Genomic DNA, 19685 nt, shown 5'->3' with positions numbered 1-19685 from the left:
AAGATATTCAAGAGTCTTCTGTTACTGTCAGAGCCCTGCCTAGACAGGGTGAAACCAGCTTGATCTCTATGGATGATAGTAGGCAGCAGTTTAGATAACCTACATGCCAAGATTTTAGCAAATAGCTTAACGTCTATATTTATGAGTGATATGGGCCGATATCTAGAACATAATTGTGGGTCTTTCCCTTCTTTAGGTAAAGTTAAGATACTGGCTTCAAGAAACTCAGGGAGTAGCGAACCCGATTTAAAAGCTTGGGTGAAGAGCCTCTGTAGATGCAAGTGTATCACTATAGGATTTATAGAATGGGGGGGAAAGCCATCTGGGCCAGGGGTCTTATGGAGATTTAGCTGTTTGATTGCTTTCTTACTCTCTAGTATACTAATAGGTTCAGTTAGCTGTCCGACCCGCTCCTCAGTCAGTTTAGGCATGCCTAATGATTTTAGGAACTTAGCTATAATCGGGCGTTCTGCTATGTCCAAGTTTTCCTGTTTACCAATATTATATACGTTTTCATAGTAAGTTCTAAACGCCTCACCTATTTTTTTAGGGGAGTAAACTGTTTTGTCCTGTATTATTATCCTTTGGATTCGGGACGATTTAAGTCTAGCTCTAAGTTTATTCGGCAAAAGTTGATCTGCCCGGTTTCCCTGGTAATAGAACAATTGTTTGAAACGAAAGAGATTTTCCTGTACCCTTTGTAACTCTTTATTTGTTATTTCTGCCCGAACCTCCCCTATGCGCGCAGCTAATTTGCTAGTAGGTCCTGTTTTATTGTCCCTTTCCAGTGTCCTCAACTCTCCAAATAACTGTACTAGAGTGGCCCCTATTTCTCTGCACAGCTGGGCTGCCATTTTTAGAAAAGTCCCTCTCATATACAACTTCATAGATGCCCATAGAATGTCATCTTTTGTCTGCCCAGAGTCATTAAGAGACAAGAATTCTGTTAGGTTTTTGTCTGTTTGAGTTACCCACAGGTTTTTAATTAGGTAATCTGATAGTCTCCAGGACCCTTTCCTGCCCCCTTTTGGAGAAAAGGTTAGGTCAGTCGAGACCATATCATGGTCCGACCATGGGCACACCTTAATCTTGAAGATATTGTCAAGAGACCAAGAGTCACAAAAAAACATGTCTATTCGAGAGTAAGAATTGTGAGCTCTGGAAAAGAACATGTAGTCACGGTTAGTGGGGTTCAGGCACCTCCAGGAGTCAAACAGGTTATACTGTGCAATGATATTTAGGAATTTTTTGGACTCCATCACTACTTTATTGTAAGGTTTGAGTTTCTTGGGATGCATTTTATCTAGAAGTGGGTCGTTCTAGTATTTGCTACAAGAATGGGCCCTGCTTCTCATTTGGGGCATATATGTTTACCAAGGTACAAACCACATTATCAAGTTCACATACAATAATGATAAATCTACCCTCTGGGTCTATATCAATGACACTCGGGGTGTAAGCAATAATTAGTCTAAGGAGGATCGCAATTCCTCTCTTCTTAGAGCAATGTGTGGTGTATATGCAGGAGGTGTATAGATGGGACTTAAAGGTGCGGTGTGGTGAGTTAGTCCAATGAGTCTCCTAAATAAATGCAATGTTAATATTGGATTTCTGTAGATCTCTTAATAGGAGGCTTCTCTTAGTAGGGGAATTTAGGCCCTTAACATTAAGGTTGGCTAGTCTAATTGGTGGCATAGAGGTCCTGTTAGGAGGAGTCTGGATTTCTGAATATGTCTCCCTCTAAGAGTGACGTTTATGAGGTTTATGAAGCAAAGACAAGACCTGGGTAGAGCAATACTAGGGTGAAGGGGAATCAGAGCAAGGGAAGAAATGAAAGTAGAGAAGAGATAAGAGAAAAGGAGAGAGAGGGGGAGGTAAGGCAGTTGCACATGAATATATTTCTGAGTTTATAGTGGCAGTTATCAAAGCAGCAGTGGTTAGGCTCAACATGCTTGCCATAAGCGCATACAAGCGCTGTTCAAGGTCACGCTGGAAGTCCTTCATCCAAGGGCTCAGCGTGGCACCATAGTAAGTATGCATATACTTACACTGTGGGGGGGGGGAGATGGAAGGGGGTTTAGGGCACCTCAAAGGATAGTGTAGTTTAATTTGTTCTAAGTATTCTATTAATTTATCTAAGTAGTCTAGCTACATAACATATACTGTATATTGTGTCTATAATATGAAACATACAAGGTAGAAGGTATCTCCCTGGCCAGGGAGATATTCCGGGAGTGATCAGGTTCAGGAGAGTGTTTCTCTACCAGGGTCTTTCAAGTGGAGTGGGGAAAGAATCATGGGTGGAGGAGGTGGGAATCCGGGCCCCTGGAGTCAATATATCTGAATCTTAGAGGATCGGTTGAGAGCTTGGGGTTATCTACTTTTAAGGGACAGGAGCTAGTCTCAGACTTCAAGACTCTACATGGGGGGAATGGGTGCTTTGATTAATATTTGGTATTGATAAACTAAAGATAGGTGCAGCAGCCATGTTCAGAGGGGCTCTACTACCACAATCAGGGGGTCATATTAGAATTTAGTGCATAGATAGAAGGGGGATGAATTACAGTATAAATAGTATATTAAACCTGTGAAATTCACATCATCCTGTAGCGCCTCTCAATTGGAGGCCAAGGTAACGCACTCTTAGTATAGGAGGACATCCCAGTCCCCCCCCACCCATCACGTCCCCCCCCCACCACAAAACTTGGCCACAGAGGTCAATGCTGTCTTAAACACTTAAATTTTTGTAGCATTATATTTGAACCTAGTGGGAAAAAAACCCAGTAGACATATAAATTAGAGTACAGGTAATATGTTGAGTGTGCCACTCTAATCCTGAACTGTGTAGTTCAAACATGGTGGCGCTAACTCTGGGGAGGTCATGTGTGGAGGGGGGGTCAGGAGCCGCCGAACTGGACAGCAAAGTCTTAGAATAGGGGAGCATCTCAAACCTCTCCATCCACCTATCATGAGTTCCAATACCTGATACCTCTGGTTTTGGAAGTCAATTACATTAACCAACATTAGAAATTTGGAACTTTGACCTTTGGTAAACCCTGTAAGAAAACCAAAGTCAACCAATAAGAGAACCTGTTTGAAAAGGATATATGCAAAGGGTACTTAAAAGTCCCTCTACTTAGCATGTGAATCTATCAGCTCTCAGTTCTCTTAATATCACAGTGGTTTCTGTTTATTCAACACGGATCCTCGTCTTTGCTGATGTACTCTCTGGGGTTGAGGTTGCCACTCTGGTGCATTAATTCGTAGAGCTGGAGGGCCAGATGGCTGCGTGGTCAACAGGAGACTCCAGGAATTTCCATTTCTGGAGGAGTGAGTGGGCCTGTTGAGGCGTTGAGGCTGTGTAAAGCTGGCCATCCTTCGTTATAGGTAACTTTACTGGGAAGCCCCATCTATATTTGAACCCCTGAGTGTGGAGAATTCTAGTGTAATCAGCATAAGTTCTCCTCAGGTAAAGAGTGTGTGTAGAGAGGTCTGGAAAGATCTGTATGGTTTCAAATTTCTCAGGTATAGTCTTTCCCTTTAGGGAGGTGCTGAGGAGTTTATTCTTGAAGACAAAGTAATGGAGCCTAGCCACTACATCCCTAGGTTTGTCCATTGCTATGTTTCTGGGTCTCGCAGTTCTGTGAGCCCTGTCCATCATGAGTTCGTTGTCTATGGCTTTAGGTATGATTTCTCTAAACAGTTCTTTCAGATAAGGCGCTATGTCCTGTGGTTGGATCATTTCTGGGATGCCCCTGATCCAGACATTATTCCTGCGGGACCTGTCTTCCAGGTCCGCCATTTTCTTTTCCATATCTGACATCTGGTTGGCGAGCGATTCTGTATAGGCTAGGAGGTTAGAATGGTCCACAATGAGATCTTCCTGTTTTCTCTCAAGCGTGTCCGTCCTATCGCCTATAGAGGCAATATCTCTTTTTATTTCAGCAGTGGATTTGTCGAATCTCCTTGTTAAAGAATCATGCTGGCTCGCCAACAATGCTGTAATGGTTTTGACTAGAGACGGGTGAGACTCCAGGCTAGCTGCTGTATGAGAAAGAGAAGCCCTCAGAATTTTATCTGGGATGGAGTTGGAATCAGAGTTATCTTCATCTGAGGCCTCTTGGTGGACCGATGGGGTAAAGCGGTAATGCTCTAGCATAGATTTCTTCTGTGCACCTGCCTGTTTGGAATTCTTTCTTTGGTTGTGTGACATTGTTAAGCTGTAATCAAGGTGGGTCCCTTAACACTCACACTATAGATGGGGTTTCCGAGTCGGTTGGTCCAAATCTCAGACCCTCCAGCAATAAACGAGAAGAATAGGCCAGGGAATTGAATTTCACTTGTGACCATAATTAAATCTGGAGCTGGGCTACCAAGGGTATAGCTCTCTCACAAACATAGATTGAGGACCACCAGTAACAGAAGATTAGATCCCTGTACCCCCTTCCCAAAAAACATGAGCAGAAAAATGCCCTTTAGGGCGACATGGAGGAAGGGGTAAATAGGCTTGGCTCACTAGGATGCAGTATATAGGTAGGGGATGGGAAGGGGGTCAGTGTTGACTGTGTTATTTGGAGCTTGCCAGTAAGGGTCTCTAATTTGAGTTCTCTCTCATCAACACTTTCAAAGTTGAGTTGGGGTAAAGCTGTTGTGCGGTATAGGTCTTGTGGGGAAGACAGTGAAACAACGTACCTCTGTAGTAGTATTGTCCCTAGGGTAGCTCTTAGCATGGCAATGTGAGTAGCACCACCTCGTTTAGTAGGCCTCTGGTGGTCTTTATGTTCAGGCTTCTAGCTTTGCCCGCACTATTCTGCCGCTCTGGAGTGGATTTAGTTATAGGCCGTAAGGTAAATGGGCCTGTCAGGGTAGGTTGAGAGAATCTCAAGAGTGGCCTGGAAGAATAAGGGACTGTTGTGTGGCTGGCGCCACGTGTATGGCTATCTCGCAGTGTGACGGTAGTAGTGCAGGGGGAGGCCTCTCTGGATTAGTGTAGAGAGAGTGTCTCTGCTTACCACTCTTGGAAGTTCTCGGTGTTCTCGGTCTCTCCAATTAGCCCCTCCATCAGCCTGTTACTTAGGTATGTGGGAGCTGGGATGGATCGGATCGTGCCACCGACTAGGACGGAGCGGGAGACTATCCAGGTATGTCTCAACCTCAGAAGGACTGCAGGAGAGGTGCTGGCTAGCGGTGTCATCCCAGTAAGTAGTATAGCCTATGTCACTGTCTTGAGGATCCATCCCCTCTTCTGACAGGTATTGGGCCTACCAGGCATCAAAGCCGCAGAGTTTCCTAACTCGGTTCAGCTGGCTGGTGGAACTTCCTGCTTGACTCGCTCCAAACTTCCTGCGGATATTAATAGACGGCTCGTATGTGTATATTTAGTCCTTTGTGGCTAATGAAGGCCCTGGATCTCAGAAAAATAGGGCAAATAGCCTGGGTGAACTCAGGAGCTCTTCCCAAGCACGTCTGCTCCGTTAAGCTGTTAGATCCGCCCCCCGAAAGTTTTATTTCTTTTGGCTATCTCTTCTGCTAGAAGAGTTTCTGAATTGTCTGCTTTCTCTTGCGAGTCTCCTTATCTGATTTTCTATCAAGATAAAGCTGTTTCGCGGACTTTGTTTACATTTTTGCAAAAGGTTGTGAATTCTAACAACATCAATAGGGAAATTATTGTTACTTCCTTGTGTCCTAATCCTAAGAATACTCTTGAAAGGTCTTTACATTCTTTGGATGTGGTAAGAGCTTTGAAATATTATGTTGAGGCTACTAAAGTTTTCAGAAAGACTTCTAGTCTATTTTTGACCTTTTCTGGAACCAGAAAAAATAACAAAGTCTCTGGCATCTTGGTTGAAGCTTTTGATTAACAAAGCCTATTTGAATGCTGGGCAGTCTCTGCATCAGTGTATTACAGCTCATTCTACTAGATTAGTCGCCACATCTTGGGCTTTCAAGAATGAAGCTTCAGTTGATCAAATTTGCAAAGCAGCAACTTGGTCTTCTTTTATATATTTACTACATTTTACCATTTTGTTGCGTTTGCTCTTTGGAAGCAGCCTTTGGTAGAAAGGTTCTTCAGGCAGCTGTCTGAGTTTGATTCTAGTGCCTATGATTTGAGTTTTTTTAAAATTTTTAAGAAAACGTAATTATTTTTTGGATTTAATTTCTCAGCGAAAATAGCTTTTTATTTTATCCTCCCTCTCTAGTGACTCGTGGATTTCCACATCTTTAGTATTATATCCCATACATCACTAGCTCATGGACTCTTGCCACTTACATGAAAGAAAACATCATTTATTTAAGAACTTACCTGATAAATTAATTTCTTTCATAATGGCAAGAGTCCATGAGACCCACCCTATTTTTTTTTGGTTATGATTTTTTGTATAAAGCACATTATTTTTCCAATTCCTCTTTTTGTATGCTTTTTACTCCTTTTTTTACATCTCACTACTTGTCTATACGTTAAACTGAGGTATGAGTGAGGTGGGAGGTGTATTTATAGGCATTTTGAGGTTTGGGAAACTTTGCCCCCTCCTGGTAGGATTGTATATCCCATACATCACTAGCTCATGCACTCTTGCCACTATGAAATAAATTAATTTATCAGGTAAGTTCTTACATAAATTATGTTTTTAATGATAATCATAAATAAAAATCAGTAGAAGACAGATAACATATAGGACAAACAAAATTAAAAATGGCACAAAAGGTAACCTACTTATAACAACCTATAGGTAGTAGTTATACCAAGTGTAACAGAAAACTGGAATGGATAGATGGACCCTCAATAATGGATATATGCATTTTTATACCATGTAATAGAAGGGACACAGTCCCAAATAACTGTTAGAGGTGCAGCTAACCAACCCAGAATAAATAGCTTAATCCGAATGTGGAACAATTTTCACACAGACGGATAATACTAAGGTAATCCTTAATAAACCATATTAAGATGGATATACCCAGAACAATTAATCAACAAAGTTATAAGTATTAAAGAGCACAGGTATTAGACTAAACTAGCAGCATATGTGGAACACATTTCACACATAGAGGTTGTATATAGTAGGTGGTGGTATATATATATATATATATATATATATGCATGCATAAGTGTGTCTCTGTGGTGTCTTTCTGTATATGTGTGTGTGTATATATATTTGTGTGTGTGTGTATATATATATATATATATATATATATATATATCTTCAGACTCGCCAGAAACAGCAGTTATGAAGCAGCAGTCACAAAGACCGCTGCTCCATAACCCGAATCGCCGGAATTCAACCCGATCGAGTACGATCGGGTTGATTGACACCCCCTGCTGGTGGCCCATTGGCCACGAGTCTGCAGGGGGCGGCGTTGCACCAGCAGCTCTTGTGAGTTGCTGGTGCAATGGTGAATACGGAGAGCGTATTGCTCTCCGCATTCAGTGATGTCTGTCGAACCTGATCCGCACTGTCGGATCAGGTCCGACAGACATTTGTTAAATAGGCCTCATAAGCTTTATTAATCCAGGTTAAAAGTTGACAGGATTAACACATAGTTTAGAAAAACAGGTTTTACGCGTTGTGGCGTAAACCGTATTCATAAACCTGTGTGTGTGTGTGTGTGTATATATATATATATATATATATATATATACAGTATATATATATATATATATATATATATATATATGCATGCATATGTGTGTCTTTGTGGTGTCTGTATGTGTGTGTGTGTATACATATATATATATATATATGCGCACGCAGGGGCAGAACTACAGGGGGTGCAGAGCCCGCAACTGCGACCGGGACCCCGAGGGTGGGGGCGCAGCTTAAAAAAAAACAAAAAAACTTGCCACTACCTGCATTGATATCATGTGAGTGTGACGGGATGCTTCACTAGTGTCTCTGACTACAGGGGTTAGTGTTTCTGTTTTACCCGTTGGTGTATGTGTGCATGTATGTGTGTGTTTATGTATGTATGTGACTGTGTGTATTTATGCATGTATGTGTGTGTATGTATGTATGTATGTAACTGTACGTGTATTTATGCATGTATGTATGTGTATGTGTGTATGTGTATGTATGTATGTGACTGTGTGTGTGTGTATGTATGTGACGGTGTGTGTATTTATGCATGTATGTGTGTGTATGTGTGTATGTGACTGTGTGTGTATTTATGCATGTATGTGTGTGTGTGTATGTGTATGTATGTGACTGTGTGTGTATTTATGCATGTGTGTGTCTATGTATGCGTGTATGTGACTGTGTGTGTTTTTATGCATGTATGTGTGTGTGTGTATGGGACTGTGTGTGTATTTATGCATGTATGTGTGTGTGTATGTTTGTAGAAGCAGCAAATTACAGACCTCACAGACTACTGTGGTCACTTTATAAAGTACTGGGGCGGGTAGGGTCAGGCCAGCCATCTCACCGGCAGATTACAGACTGTGTCACTAACTCACTATATACAGTACTGGTGGGTTAAACAGTGTCACTATATACAGTAATAGGGGGTAAGACCATCTAACAGACTGTGGGCACAGGGTACCTCCTTTTGCAGACATGTAATCTAATTAACTTTTTTCCCCTGTGTTTTAATAAAAAAAATTTGGGGGGGGGGGGTGTCCTTCTTAGATTCTTGAACCTGGGCCCTGTGGTTTCTAGTTGTATGTACATATATATATATATATATATATATATATATATACACACAGGGCTTTTTTGTGGGGGTACTCACCGGTACTGAATACCCCTACCTCTGCCAACTCATAAGAGGTAATATCTGTAATCATCACAAGAGGGGCTGCAAAATACATCAGACATTGTAAATAATGTTGTCCCGGCACCTTTTTTTTTTTTACAAAAAAAGCACTGTATATATACAGTATATATATATATATATATATATATATATATATATATATAGTTGTGCTCATAAGTTTACATACCCTGGCAGAATTTATGATTTCTTTGCCATTTTTCAGAGAATATGAATGATAACACAAAAACTTTTCTTTCACTCATGGTTAGTGTTTGGCTGAAGCCATTTATTATCAATCAACTGTGTTTACTCTTTTTAAATCATAATGACAACAGAAACTACCCAAATGACCCTGATCAAAAGTTTACATACCCTGGTGATTTTGGCCTGATAACATGCACACAAGTTGACACAAATGGGTTTGAATGGTTATTAAAGGTAACCATCCTCACCTGTGATCTCTTTGTTTGTAATTAGTGTGTGTGTATAAAATGTCAATGAGTTTCTGGAATCCTGACAGATCCTTGAATCTTTCATCCAGTGCTACACTGAAGTTTCTGGATTCTGAGTCATGGGGAAAGCAAAAGAATTGTCAAAGGATCTGCGGGAAAAGGTAGTTGAACTGTATAAAACAGGAAAGGGATATAAAAATATATCCAAGGAATTGAGAATACAAATCAGCAGTGTTCAAACTCTAATAAAGAAGTGGAAAATGAGGGGTTCTGTTGAAACCAAACCACGGTCAGGTAAACCAACTAAAATTTTAACCACAACTGCCAGGAAAATTGTTCGGGATGCAAAGACAAACCCACAAATAACTTCAGGTGAAATACAGAACATGATGCACAATAAGGAGGCACTTGAAGAAAGATGGACTGCATGGTCGAGTTGCCAGAAGAAAGCCATTACTACGCAAATGCCACAAAGTATCCCGCTTACAATACGCCAAACAGCAGAGAGACAAGCCTCAAACCTTCTGGCACAAAGTAATTTAGAGTGATGAGACCAAATTTGATCTTTTTGGCCACAACCATAAACGCTACATTTGGAGAGGAGTCAACAAGGCCTATGATGAAAGGTACACCAGTCCTACTGTGAAACACGGAGGTGGATTGCTGATGTTTTGGGGATGTGTGAGCTACAAAGGCACAGGAAATTTGGTCAGAATTGATGGCAAGATGAATGCAGTATGTTATCAAACAGAACGCCTCATTTTCCACTTCCACTTGATTAGAGTTTGAACACTGCTGATTGGCATTCTCAATTCCTTGGATATCTTTTTATATCCCTTTCCTGTTTTATACAGTTCAACTACCTTTTCCCCACAGATCCTTTGACAATTCTTTTTCTTTCCCCATGACTCAGAATCCAGAAACGTCAGTGCAGCACTGGATAAAAGATGCAAGGGTCTGTCAGGAGTCCAGAAACTCATTGACCTTTTATACACACACACTAATTACAAGCAAAGAGATCACAGGTGAGGATGGTTACCTTTAATGGCCATTCAAAACCCCTTTGTGTGAACTTGTGTGCATGTTATCAGGCCAAAATCACCAGGGTATGTAAACTTTTGATCAGGGTCATTTGGGTAGTTTCTGTTGTCATTATGATTTAAAAAGAGTAAACACAGTTGATTAATAATAAATGGCTTCAGCCAAACACTAACCATGAGTGAAAGAAAAGTTTTTGTGTTATTATTCACATTCTCTGACAAATGGCCAAGAAATCATAAATTCTGCCAGGTATGTAAACTTATGAGTACAACTGTATATATATATATATATATATATATATATATATATATATATATATATATATATATATATATATATATATATATACAGTATCTCACAAAAGTGAGTACACCCCTCACATTTTTGTATATATTTTATTATATCTTTTCATGTGACAACACTGAAGAAATCACACTTTGCTACAATGTAAAGTAGTGAGTGTACAGCCTGTATAACAGTATAAAATGGCTGTCCCCTCAAAATAACTAAACACACAGCCATTAATGTCTAAACCATTTGCAACAAAAGTGAGTACACCCCTAAGTGGAAATGTCCAAATTGGGCCCACAGTGTCAATATTTTGTGTGGCCAACATTATTTTCTAGCACTGCCTTAAACCTCTTGGGCATGGAGTTCACCAGAGCTTCACAGGTTGATACTGCAGTCCTCTTCCACTCCTCCATGACGACATCACGGAGCTGGCGGATGTTAGAGACCTTGTGCTCCCCCACCTTCCATTTGAGGATGCCCCACAGTCTGGAGACATGCTTGGCCAGTCCATCTCCTTTACCCTCAGCTTCTTTAGCAAGGCAGGGGTCGTCTTAGAGGTGTGTTTGCGGACTTTCTTGTGCATCATCTTTAGAAGAGGCTTCCTTCTGGGACGACTGCCATGCAGACCAATTTGATGTAGTGTGCGGCGTATGGTCTGAGCACTTACAGGCTGACCTCCACCCCTTCAACCTCTGCAGCAATGCTGGCAGCACTCATACATATATTTCCCAAAGACAACCTCTGGATATAACGCTGAGCACGTGCACTCAACTTATTTGGTTGATCATGGCGAGGCCTGTTCCAAATGGAACCTGTCCTGTGAAACCATTGCATGGTCTTGCCCACCATGCTGCAGCTCAGTTTCAGAGTCTTGGCAATCTTCTTATAGCCTAGGCCATCTTTATAGAGCAGCAATTCTTTTTTTCAGATCCTCAGAGAGTTCTTTGCCATGAGGTGCCATGTTGAACTTCCAGTGACCAGTATGAGAGAGTGTGGGAGCAATAACACCAAATTTAACACACCTGCTCCCCATTCACACCTGAGACCTTGTAACACTAACGAGTCACATGACACCGGGGAGGGAAAATGGCTAGTTGTGAATTTGGAAATTTCCGCTTAGGGGTGTACTCACTTTTGTTGCCAACTGTTTAGACATTAATAGCTGTGTGTTGAGTTATTTTGAGGGGACAGCAAATTTACACTGTTATACAGGCTGTTCACTCACTACTTTACATTGTTAGCTAAGTGTCATTTCTTCAGTGTTGTCATATGAAAAGATATAATACAATATTTACAAAAATGTGAGGGGTGTACTCACTTTTGTGAGATACTGTGTGTATATATATATATATATATATTTATATATATATATATATATATATACTGTATATATATATATATATATATATATGTATTTCTAAGTGTATATATGTATTTATAGGTGTATATATGTATTTACAGACATATACACATATTAAATCATAAATACATATATACACACATATAGACACACACATATATATATATAAGTGCATTGGAGCCCTTTGCAGTTAAGTAGATGGAAACATGTAAAATCATATTTATGCAATATTCATATTTAACAGTATTGTTTTTACTGTAAATATTTCTCTTTCCAATCTTCTGCACACAGCGGAATATGTTCTATGTATTTATAAATACATATTCCTATATATCTATACCTATATATACTATATATGTGTAGGTAAATATATATATTGTAACAAAATACCATCATATATAGGTAGAAATATTTATTTATGAATGAATACAACGTATTCTGCTATGTGCAGACCATTGGAATGTAAAATACTCATATTTTCATATTGGTTTAGCGCGAATGAGAATATGCAATTGTGTTTGTGCAAGTGTGGGTTAGGTTTTTTTCCATTGACTTTGATGGGAGAATACATGAATGAAATATTCTAACGTCGGATTTTTGCGCTCATCGGGTTAGCACTAGAGCAAAAATAGTTTACTTTAAACTCATAATACCAGCACAACCCGACGTGTGCAAAAATCTTACTTCTAGTGAAATTAAAGCTCAAGCAGGAGCGTTAATTTGTGCTTCACTTGTAGGATAGCCGTATGCTTAACCCAGACATACATTAGTATGTAAGATAGCCTTTTTCTTATTCCGAGGCATTACTTATTATGTAGGATAAACTAAATAAAGTGTTAACTTGTAATTAATCTCAACAAATAAAAAAAAAATGTGATAAAGCACTTGATTAAGGATATGTAGTCTTCAGGAACCCTGATGTTTAAGTCCTTGAAAAAAGGGAATAACAACAGATAGGGAAGTCCTGTGTCAAACAGTGGAATAGGGTTACTCACACTCAACTATAACTTAGCTCTCAGTAAAAGGGCTCAAGTATAAAAATACAGATGGATCAGGGGACATCAAGCTTGATCACTCGGGTAAGAGAAGAACAGAATCATACAGCTGACCGGTAAATCGCCAAATACAGCATTTACAGAAGGCTTTACAGTGTTCAAATTCAAAGTGCCAACCCTCCTTGTGACATGAGAGTCCCAACTGTCCAATAAAATCCAATGCACGTTTCACCGGTCACCGTCGGTTTTTTCAAGGATCCTTAAAAAAGCCGGTGGTAACTGGTGAAAGGTGTGTGAATTCTAGCGCAAAGTGCTACCCCAAGCTTGTGGTTGTAATGGCTGGTTATTTAACGTGCACCCGTAAACGGGCACATTTTCTCGTTTACAGGCGCACGTTAAATTAGTGCTCCGCTTGTAATTTAGTCCTGAAAGAGTAATAAAAAATAAAAGCAAGACAACCTAGTCGGCATTGAATGGGAAAGACATGACTATATGGCAAGATACTGCACCCAGGCAATCACATCTTCATGAATAGCACCTGCTTAACCCCTTAATGACCACATCACTTTTCCATTTTCTGACCGTTTGGGACCAAGGCTATTTTTACATTTCTGCAGTGTTTGTGTTTAGCTGTAATTTTACTCTTACTCATTTACTGTACCCACACATATTATATACCGTTTTTCTCGCCATTAAATGGACTTTCTAAAGATACCATTATTTTCATCATATCTTATAATTTACTATAAAAAAATATAAAATATGAGGAAAAAATGGAAAAAAACACACTTTTTCTAACTTTTACCCCCAAAATCTGTTACACATCTGCAACCACCAAAAAACACTCATACTAAATAGTTTCCAAATTTTGTCCTGAGTTTAGAAATACCCAATGTTTACATGTTCTTTGCTTTTTTTTGCAAGTTATAGGGCAATAAATACAAGAAGCACTTTGCTATTTCCAAACCACCCTTTTTTCAAACTTAGCGCTAGTTACATTGGAACACTGATATCTTCCAGGAATCCCTGAATATCCCTTGACATGTATATATTTTTTTTTAGAAGACATCCCAAAGTATTGATCTAGGCCCATTTTGGTATATTTCATGCCACCATTTCACCGCCAAATGCGATCAAATAAAAAAAATTGTTCACTTTTTCACACATTTTGTTACAAACTTTAGGTTTCTCACTGAATTTATTTACAAACAGCTCGTGCAATTATGGCACAAATGGTTGTACATGCTTCTCTGGAATCCCCTTTTTTCATAAATAGCAGACATATATGGATTTGGTGTTGCTTTTTGGTAATTAGAAGGCCGCTAAATGCCACTGCGCACCACACGTGTATTATGCCCAGCAATGAAGGGGTTAATTAGGGAGCATGTAGGGAGCTTGTAGGGTTAATTTTAGCTTTATTGTAGTGTAGTAGACAACCCTAAGTATTGATCTAGGCCCATTTTGGTATATTTCATGCCACCATTTCAACGCCAAATGCGATTAAATAAAAAAAAAAGTAAAATTTTTCACAATTTTAGGTTTCTCACTGAAATCATTTACAAACAGCTTGTGCAATTATGGCACAAATGGTTGTAAATGCTTCTCTGGGATCCCATTTGTTGAGAAATAGCAGACATACATGGCTTTGGCGTTGCTTTTTGGTAATTAGAAGGCCGCTAAATGCCGCTGCGCATCAAACATGTATTATGGCTAGCAGTGAAGGGGTTAATTAGGTAGCATGTAGGGAGCTTGCAGGGTTAATTTTAGCTTTAGTGTAGAGATCAGCCTCCCACCTGACACATTACACCCCCTGATCCCTCTCAAACAGCTCTCTTCCCTCCCCCACCCCACAATTGTCCCCGCCATGTTAAGTACTGGCAGAAAGTCTGCCAGTACTAAAAAAAAAAGCTATCCTTGATAAAAAAAAAATTAAAAAAAAGGCATATTTACATATGCTGCTCTGGAGGATCCCCCCTTAGCCCCCAACCTCCCTGATACCCCCCAAACAGCTCTTTACCCATCCCCCTCTAACTTATTAGTAGCCATCTTTGGTACTGGCAGCTGTCTGCCAGTACCCAGTTTATAGTAAAACATGTTTTTATTATTTTTTTTTAAATAATTTTCTGTAGTGTAGCTTGCCCCCCCAAAAGACCAACCCACCACCCCTCCCAGATCTCTTAGATCGACATATATTTAAATATATTTGGCAATCACTGCCACTTTTCTCCCATCATTTTTCTGTAGTGTAGCGGTTCCCACCCGCTTCCTACCCCCGTGCGCGCGCGCGCACCCGGCGTTCCCGCCCACGATCCCGCCCCTCTCCACATCATACGGCCCATCGATGGCCGCCCACCCGCCTCCCAGACTGGCTCCCACCCACCAACGAAACCGGCCATCGATGTCCGGTACAGAGAGGGCCACAGAGTGGCTCTCTCTGCATCGGATGGCCAAGGGGGGTTATTGCAGGATGCCTCGATGTTGAGGCATCACTGCAATAACCGTAAAGCAGCTGGAAGCGAGCAGGATCGCTTCCAGCTGCTTTCCAGACCAAGGACGTACGCCACACGTCCTCGGTCATTAACTGTATTTTTTTTGAGGATGTGTGGCGTACGTCCTTGTTCGTTAAGGGGTTAAACAAGCTTAAGGTGAAAACTGCCGACCACACTACAGAGAGCACAAGAGTGTGCTGATGTAAAGCACACAGTAGCCACTAGATGGCAGTGAACGGGATGTACATATGGGCTAAACCATGCTCTACTGCATGTAAAACACACAGATGTCACTAGATGGCAGTGCGGGCGATATACAGCTAAACCATGCTCTACTGCATGTATTACACACAGTTGTCACTAGATGGCAGTGTGGGTGATGTACAGCTATACCCTGCTCTAATGCATGTATTACACACATTTGTCACTAGATGGCAGTGCAGGTGATGTACAGCTATACCCTGCTCTACTGAATGTATTACACACAGTTGTCACTAGATGGCAGTGCAGGTGATGAACAGCTATACCCTGCTCTACTGCATGCATTACACACAGTTGTCACTAGATGGCAGTGCAGGTGATGAACAGCTATACCCTGCTCTACTGCATGTATTACACACAGTTGTCACTAGATGGCAGTGCAGGCGATGCACAGCAATACCCTGCTCTACTGCATGTAAAACACACAGTTGTCACTAGATGGCAGTGCAGGTGATGTACTGCTATACCCTGCTCTACTGCATGTATAACACACAGTTGTCACTAGATAGCAGTGCAGGTGATGTACAGCAATACCCTACTCTACTGCATGTATAACACACAGTTGTCACTAGATAGCAGTGCAGGTGATGTACAGCTATACCCTGCTCTACTGCATGTATTACACACAGTTATCACTAGATGGCAGTGCAAGTGATGTACAGCTATACCCTGCTCTACTGGATGGAAAACACACAGTTGTCACTAGATTGCAGTGCAGGTGATGTACAGCTATACCCTGCTCTAATGCATGTATTACACACAGTTGTCACTAGATGGCCGTGCAGGTGATGTACAGCTATACCCTGCTCTACTGGAAGTATTACACACAGTTGTCACTAGATGGCAGTGCAGGTGATGTACAGCTATACCCTGCTCTACTGCATGTATTACACACAGTTGTCACTAGATGGCAGTGCAGGCGATGTACAGCTATACCCTGCTCTACTGCATATAAAACACACAGTTGTCACTAGATTGCAGGGCGGGTGATGTACAGCTATACCCTGCTCTACTGCATGTATTACACACAGTTGTCACTAGATGGCAGTGCAGGTGATGTACAGCTATACCCTGCTCTACTGCATGTATTACACACAGTTGTCACAAGATGGCAGTGCGGGCGATGTACAGCTATACCCTGCTCTACTGCATATATTACACACAGTTGTCACTAGATGGCAGTGTGGGTGATGTACAGCTATACCCTGCTCTAATGCATGTATTACACACATTTGTCACTAGATGGCAGTGCAGGTGATGTACAGCTATACCCTGCTCTACTGAATGTATTACACACAGTTGTCACTAGATGGCAGTGCAGGTGACGAACAGCTATACCCTGCTCTACTGCATGTATTACACACAGTTGTCACTAGATGGCAGTGCAGGCGATGTACAGCAATACCCTGCTCTACTGCATGTAAAACACACAGTTGTCACTAGATGGCAGTGCAGGTGATGTACAGCTATACCCTGCTCTACTGCATGTATAACACACAGTTGTCACTAGATAGCAGTGCAGGTGATGTACAGCAATACCCTACTCCACTGCATGTATAACACACAGTTGTCACTAGATAGCAGTGCAGGTGATGTACAGCTATACCCTGCTCTACTGCATGTATTACACACAGTTGTCACTAGATGGCAGTGCAGGTGATGTACAGCTATACCCTGCTCTACTGGATGGAAAACACACAGTTGTCACTAGATTGCAGTGCAGGTGATGTACAGCTATACCCTGCTCTAATGCATATATTACACACAGTTGTCACTAGATGGCAGTGCAGGTGAAGTACAGCTATACCCTGCTCTACTGGATGGAAAACACACAGTTGTCACTAGATTGCAGTGCAGGTGATGTACAGCTATACCCTGCTCTAATGCATATATTACACACAGTTGTCACTAGATGGCAGTGCAGGCGATGTACAGCTATACCCTGCTCTACTGCATGTATTACACACAGGTGTCACCAGATGGTAGTGCAGGTGATGTACAGCTATACCCTGCTCTACTGAATGTATAACACACAGTTGTCACTAGATGGCAGTGCAGGTGATGTACAGCTATACCCTGTTCTACTGCATGTATTACACACAGTTGTCACTAGATGGTAGTGCAGGTGATGTACAGCTATACTCTGCTCTACTGCATGTATTACACACAGTTGTCACTAGATGGCAGTGCAGGCGATGTACAGCTATACCCTGCTCTACTGCATGTATTACACACAGTTGTCACTAGATGGCAGTGTGGGTGATGTACAGCTATACCCTGTCCTACTGCATGTATTACACACAGTTGTCACTAGATGGCAGTGCAGGTGATGTACAGCTATACCCTGCTCTACTGCATGTATTACACACAGTTGTCTCTAGATGGCAGTGCAGGCGATGTACAGCTATACCCTGCTCTACTGCATATAAAACACACAGTTGTAACTAGATGGCAGTGCGGATGATGTACAGCTATACCCTGCTCTACTGCATGTATTACACACAGTTGTCACAAGATGTCAGTGCGGGCGATGTACAGCTATACCCTGCTCTACTTCATGTATTACACACAGTTGTCACTAGATAGCAGTGCAGGTGATGTATAGCTATACCCTGCTCTACTGCATTTATTACACACAGTTGTCACTAGATGGCAGTGCGGGCGATGTACAGCTATACCCTACTCTACTGCATATAAAACACACAGTTGTCACTAGATGGCAGTGCAGCCGATGTACAGCTATACCCTGCTCTACTGTATGTATTACACACAGTTGTCACTAGATGGCAGTGCAAGCAATGTACAGCTATACCCTGCTCTACTGCATGTATTGCATACAGTTGTCACTAGATGGCAGTGCAGGTGATGTACAGCTATACTCTGCTCTACTGCATGTAAAACACACAGTTGTCACTAGATGGCAGTGCAGGTGATGTACAGCTATACCCTGCTCTACTGCATGTATTACACACAGTTGTTACTAGATGGCAGTGCGTGCGATGTACAGCTATACCCTGCTCTACTGCCTGTATTAAACACAGTTGTCTCTAGATGGCAGTGCAAGCGATGTACAGCTATACCCTGCTCTACTGCATGTATTACACACAGTTGTTACTAGATGGCAGTGCAAGCGATGTACAGCTATACCCTGCTCTACTGCATGTATTACACACAGTTGTCACTAGATGGCAGTGCAGGCTATACCCTGCACTATTGCATGTATTACACACAGTTGTCACTAGATGGCAGTGCAGACGATGAACAGCTATACCCTGCTCTACTGCATGTAAAACACACAGCTGTCACTAAATGGCAGTGCAGGCGATGTACAGCTATACCCTGCTCTAATGCATGTATTACACACAGTAGTCACTAGATGGCAGTGCGGGCGATGTACAGCTATACCCTGCTCTACTGCATGCATTACACACAGTTGTCACTAGATGGCAGTGCAGGTGATGTACAGCTATACCCTGCTCTACTGCATGTATTACATACAGTTGTCACTAGATGGCAGTGCAGGCAATGTACAGCCATACCCTGCTCTACCGCATTTAAAACACACAGTTGTCACTAGATGGCAGTGCGGGTGATGTACAACTATACCCTGCTCTACTGCATGTATTACACACAGTTGTCTCTAGATGGCAGTGCAAGCGATGTACAGCTATACCCTGCTCTACTGCATGTATTACACACAGTTGTCACTAGATGGCAGTGCAGCCGATGTACAGCTATACCCTGCTCTACTGTATGTATTACACACAGTTGTCACTAGATGGCAGTGCAAGCGATGTACAGCTATACCCTGCTCTACTGCATGTATTGCATACAGTTGTCACTAGATGGCAGTGCAGGTGATGTACAGCTATACTCTGCTCTACTGCATGTATTACACACAGTTGTTACTAGATGGCAGTGCGTGCGATGTACAGCTATACCCTGCTCTACTGCCTGTATTAAACACAGTTGTCTCTAGATGGCAGTGCAAGCGATGTACAGCTATACCCTGCTCTACTGCATGTATTACACACAGTTGTTACTA

This window comes from Bombina bombina, chromosome 7, assembly GCF_027579735.1.
Source record: "Bombina bombina isolate aBomBom1 chromosome 7, aBomBom1.pri, whole genome shotgun sequence".
Classification (NCBI taxonomy): Eukaryota; Metazoa; Chordata; class Amphibia; order Anura; family Bombinatoridae; genus Bombina; species Bombina bombina.
Note: the sequence above shows the minus strand (reverse complement) of the source record.